We start from the raw sequence: 6301 nt of genomic DNA, 5'->3' as shown, positions 1-6301 counted from the left end.
GGGTTGTGCACCTCATCCTGGGGAAGATGAAAATCTCCAGAAGATTCCGCAGCAAAGTTATGATCAACAGTATAATCGCGTACATTTTTGGTAATACCAAACCTAAATATCAAGTAATTTCAATGAATTCAAGTCAGTCTTACATTTTGTTTTCGAGCTTCAATTAATATTTCGAGACTATGAAAGAAGACCCGAAACTTAATTCGGTTGCCAAATTTATTTATTTGTTCTAAAACATTTGGAAAAGGTGAAACGGCATCCACCCTCCTTCACCTGGAGGAATACCAATAATTATGATTGATCTTTTCACACGTTTGTAAGGGTACAATTGGTATCGAATAGCCCACCACAGTTAGCTTTAATCAAAAAACGATAATTATCTCGCAAGGGTATTCAAGTCCTGCAAAACTCTGGCAATTGGCATAATATCCTTCAAAGTAACTGTCTTATTATTGCAAGAAAACCGTTTTCTTTTCTGCCAGGTTGTACTGAGAACCGTCTTATTATAGAAGGGGATCTTGTTTGACAAACGCTGGAAGTTAAAAAATGAGCCCAATAAATTTTTTTGACGGAGAAAAAATGTTAAAGAGCTGTAACTGCATAGTAGGAAGGTTTTTGTAATATATTTTTTATCATTCAAAATCCATCAATTGAAGATACCACAGTAAAAATGGAACTATTGAGCAATATATATTGTAAACGATCAGCGAGGTGTCTGCAAGAGACTTGAAAGAACCTTGCACCTCCTGACACGAAGTTCAATTCATTAATGAATCAGCGTAATCTCTTTCTCCCCAGGATCCTGAAAGATTCATAGCTGAGTGTTAGAAATTAATCATCAATTTGCTCACACACACTACGGTACCAAAAAGCTAGGAACAGCACAATTTGTGATCTTTAAGCGTTATTTTTGCTCAAAACGTTATATTCGCGCTAACTTGTGAAATATGACGTAAAATTATGTATTGCTTTGTTTGAAGGTTGTTGGTAATAATTTCTTCTGATAAACTTAGCGGTATGAACATAGCGGCTATCTTTTAACGTTAGTGACGCTTTTCTAAAATTCTTTAGGTGTACTTAGCTTTTTCGTACGATAGTGTATTTTCCCCCTAACCAAAATATCATCTCGGAAACTGGTTTCAAATAAACAAGAATACCGATCGCATTAAAAACGAGAGTTAAAAGGCTGAGGGGGAGAGGAAGAAACGTCAGAGATCGGAGAAAACATTAAGAATGGCAATAAGAAATAATCAGCAAACATTTAAATTTTAGATCAATATAAACCAAGATTATTTGATAATGGAGACCACGCAGATTGCAAGAATTCATTTTCCCTCTGAAAAAAAATCAAGACCTCATCGAATGAAACTGTATAAGAGAAGAGTATAGGAAAGTTTTACTTAACTTCTTCAGTCTGCGTGAGCTGTTCTGATTCTTGGTCAAAACAACAGCTGTGCCCCTAGAATGTACTATTTTCATCAAATGGTTTGTAGCTACATATTTCAAACTACGAGTAGACAAAAAGGTTAAAAAATCCAAATTTCTAAAATATATTTCAATCGCGATGGAAACGTTTTGAGGAGTAATTAAAATTGTTAAAAAGATGATTAAATAAAAGCTTGAATCTGAAACGAGCAATTGAAGCAATGAGAGCATTGAAAACAGTCGTTAACAAAAAAGTTCTAAAGTCTTTGCGCTGCAACTGTGCCTATTGACTAATCGGTCGATATATTCATCGTAGAGAGCTGTGAGTGGTATCATTAAAAAGCTCATCCAGCGTAGAATATGGAATTAAAAAGATTTTCGTTTTCTAGAGCGAGTGAGTTATCGAGGTTTAAGTTTTTTTGAATATTGAGACTGATTTGGTTTATTTTTATTTGCATTTTCTGGAAGCTTTGCCTAAAATTTAGTAAATTTCTCTAAAATATGTTATAATTAACAATAATTTTCTTTATTTGATTTTCAAAGACCTAAAACTTTGGCTAAATATTTGAAAATTCATCATTTTTCATCAAAAATTGCACAAAATAATCCTCTTTGATCCACTTTGAATAGTTTTTCCGGAAGATCATGCCCAAAAATAACACATTCTTTGTCAACTCCTCTCCCATTAATAGTGCTCTGTAATTAAAGTTCTATCATTTTTTGATAAATTTTCTCTATGATTATCGAAAACGCAGCTTTCGTTTACGACTTTTTAACTGACCAATAATCTTTATCTATAATATCTGAAACAATTAAGAGTTCTTAATGGACAAACGGCAAAAGCAAGGCTGGTTTGATTCCAATCTTGGACTGTTACAATCCAAAAATAATTCTTATTGTAATTAGTCGGTCTTTTCTTAAAAAAATTGACCTTTTTACGATAATTAGTGAACAGAACAATTGAAATCAATGTTAACTCGTGCTAGGTACAATCGTCTTTTTAAGTGGTTTCAAATTAAAGTTTCTAGTTTTTAACTCAAAACCTTTTGGTCGTTTTGGCTTTTAAAATTATTTGATGTATAATAAACAATGATTTTTCGAATTTTGCCACTATTTTTCGCTTGACTTGGTCAATTTGTAGCTTATTGTCAGCAGAGAGAGAATGCTTGTTCTTTAAACGGAGTTACAATTTAACCTCTATTGCGGTTTTACGCGTTAAGTTATGGTTTTCTGGCTTTGATATTACCGTAATTCTCAACTTTTTTGTTTTTATGCGGTTGTCAATTTTTCACGCATTTTCTCGTTTTTCAACTAGATCATATTATTCAAGTTTCAAATAACGCATTACTGGCGTCGAAAATACGGCACAATTGAACATATCAAAATCCTTAAAGATACAGATTATGGTTTTAACTGCTTCGACATCATATTCTCGGACCAATTGAGCTTTCTTTATTTTATATTCAACTGTCGTTTCCACTTTGTCTGCTAGTCGCATAAAACGTCCTGGAAAATGACAGACCTCAATTTTTATTTGTGAAGGATTAGATGGGCATATACTCTGATTTGAATAGAAAGCTGATAGATTTTTAACTTCGCTTTTTTGTTCTTTTTTGTGTGTGTTTTTTTACGTAGTCTCGTTTATTACAGCTCACACATGATATTTTTGGCGTCAGGAGAAGGCGCCAAAATATTTTAAAATTATTCAAAATTTATTTTCAAATTACTCTCAAATTTTCAAAGTATTCGTTATGACTATAATGGCTTCGAAACGTTGGGACTTTTGTCTATATTTGACCTTTTTTTGTAAACGTACATATTGTGAAAAACTACAGTTCTCAGCGTGTGCCTTCGGGCGATTAAACGAACTTATTTAAGGATTTCATATTGTGGCTAATGGCTTTCATGACTTTGAAAACAAATGTTTTCGAAAAATATCAAATTGTTCCTTAATTTTACCCCTTTTTCACTTTTTTGTCAACTTTTTAGCTATTCTCATTAATTACTGGTCACATACCACATTATTGGCATCCAAGGAAGGTGCAATCGAGGGGCAAAATATGGATTTACGGGTTTGGCAGCGTTTTCTCGCATGTTTCATTTGAGTGTTTGTTTGTTGTCTCTATTTGTTTTTCTTTTTGTAACCGCATAAAAAATTGAATAAAGACAGATCTGAATGCCCTTCTATATAAATCAATATGAAAAACATGATGAAAAACTGATAATAAATCTTTCGGATGTTTTCAGTCGATATCTAATGGTTTTCATTACTTTGAAATTAACTGTTTTTAAAAATATAAGCTAATTTATTAACTTTTTCGGGCTGTTTTTTGTCTATTTGTAACCGAGCCGTATTATGTACTGGTTTTATACTTTTGCAGTTAATTTTAAGATATTTTGTTCAGTTCTAGTTTTATATGACGCTATCTTAAAATCAATATTATGCTTTGGATGTAAATGATGTTTGTTTTTGTTTGGTTCTGTTGTTTGTCTTGACTGACCTCCCTAATAATACCAGATGTTATCAATCTATTGCGGCAATTTTTAGTTCATTGTATTATTTGCTTGCAGGCCGTATGTTTGTTCATAAACCAATTTTTTTAAAAAAAACTAGCATTTTTGGATATTTTCTATCTGTTCCTCTTTTGGTATACAATGATGCCAAAAATGTTGATGAGGGGGTTGGAACCTTATGTGCAAACGGATTATCGAACCTTCTTGTTTAAGACATCAGAACGTTGTATTCGTTTCTTTTTTCTTTTTTCTTGTTGTTTTTTAGAGCCTTTTGATAACAATTTATTGTTATTTGATAGATCCAATGATTGATACGAGAAAAAATTCCGGGCTCTTCAGCTCTTGTGAGTAAAAAGTGCTCAGAAGATAAAGTAAATACAACAGTTACCGAGTTGGAAAAAGTTGGAAACTTTTTACTCAAACAGTTGGAAGAAGTTGATAGCCTTAAAAGGTAACAAAAACAGATTGCACACTTCAGAGCGTTAAATAAGAAAAGATTCCATTGATATAAAACACCAAATATTCGATGCGAGAGAACTTAACGATGTGACCAAGAAAGCATTGAAAATTTTTCAAAGTTCCGTTTTCGAATATAAAGGCATGCCACATACTGATCAATACGGGAAAGCGATGAAATTTCTATCGGTATTATGTAACTTCCTATAAATTTAACGAGAACAACAACTTATATACAAAAAGATGACATCTCAAAAAGAAAAACATTTCAATCAATCGAAAAATTATCTACTTCAACGCAACATTTCCAGAGGTTAAAGCAGGCATAGCCAACGAAACTAAAGAACGCGACTCGATTGTCTCAACTCACAACTTTGTGGTGTCAGTGCTGATTGAGAACAGTACAAAAAACCGAAGTCTGTCAGAAATAGCGAGCTGGCGGATCTTGACAAATTAAAAGCAATTTAAAGAAGCTGTAACATCGAAAAACCGGTTAAGCGATCAGGTGAAAGCATCCTGTCCCACCCAAGAAAAAGAGTAACTTGTCGATATTAAATGAAAAATTGCTAGACTGCTTATGCTATAAATTGTTTGTTTTATCGTTACAACGTAAGAGATTTTCAGGGAACTCATTGAGGATGTTCTTTTTGATGAAAACCTTACGAAGAACAAATACAGTTGTTTCCAGGTCGGAAACAAATTGTAACTTTCTCTCAAAGACAGTCGGAGGAAACTGATAGTCTTGAAAAGGTAACAAAAAAAGTTGATTGACCGAACGCGCGCTCAAAAAGCGTTAAACAAGAAAGGATTCCTTTGTTATAGTAGACCCTTAATTCGATGACAGAAATCGTTACGTTGTGACAACGGAAGCACTGAACTTTTTTTGAAAATTTAATTTCCATTTGAGAACATAAAGAATGCCAAAAAGTGCCCAGTACCAGGAATGCGATGCAATTGCCATCGATTTTATGCAAATTCTTCTAAATTGATGAGAAAAGCAACATATGTTCAAAAAGATGGCAACATATGTTTCTGCATATCAAGCAGAAAAATAATCCGGTCAATAGAAAAAACATCTATATCAACAAACCCCTTTCCAGAAGTGAAAGCCAGTATAGCCAACAAATTTAAAAAAACACGACATGACTGTGTCAAATCACAATTGTCAGTGTCAGTTGAGAACGGTATAAATCAATTAAAACTTATTGGAAATAACAACTTGGTGGATCTTGACAAAGTAAGAGCAATATAAGAATGCTAAAATAACGAAAAACCGAATATGTGGTCATCGGAAAACTTTACGTCCCCACCCAAGAAAAAACAATTTCTTTTTAACAGCAACCAAAAAAATATTGAGAAATAAAACGGAAAACAGATTCAGTTCTTTGCGTTTGCCTTGACTGCCTATGCTATAACTTGTATTTTTCATCAAAATAGACGAGATTTTCAATGGGGTCATTTTCAAGGGAAAGAACAGAATGTTCTTTCTGATCGAAGCATTACAAAAAAAATAAAACTTGTTGCTTTTTTATCTAAATTTTAAAGCTGAGTTATTCACTGCTTGCGATCCCCACCGTCCGTTCTTTGCTCATCCTTAAAATGCAACTAAAAAAACCAAAAAATCAGAGAAATCAGTCAGTTATTGCAGTGTTTTTTTGCAATTTCCGCGATTAAACATTCTCCTTTTCTTTCCACCACAAAACCCATATACGAAAAAGAGAAAAAGAACGGGTAGTGGAAAAAAAACAAGAAAAAGGAAAAACGTAGGGTGGTGCCTATCCGGAAACTGGAGGCATCTTCATATGCAAAACAACAGCAAAAAGAAATGAACCCACTTGCAGTAAAAAAATTAAGTAAGTTACTAGATTCACTTCTTGATTCTCAACAAACCCAGACAGACAAATGG

General features: G+C 33.2%; 1 protein-coding gene across 1 annotated transcript in view; it reads right to left on the bottom strand.

The window, feature by feature from the left end:
• The window catches only part of LOC142354692 (uncharacterized), a 361988-nt gene that overhangs the window by 349537 nt on the left and 6150 nt on the right, over window positions 1–6301 (bottom strand). The window lies entirely within an intron of this gene.

Source organism: Convolutriloba macropyga, chromosome 15 (genome assembly GCF_964194025.1).
Source record: "Convolutriloba macropyga chromosome 15, txConMacr16.3, whole genome shotgun sequence".
NCBI classification, from domain to species: Eukaryota; Metazoa; Xenacoelomorpha; order Acoela; family Convolutidae; genus Convolutriloba; species Convolutriloba macropyga.
Note: the sequence above shows the minus strand (reverse complement) of the source record. Positions and strands in the feature narration are given on the sequence as shown.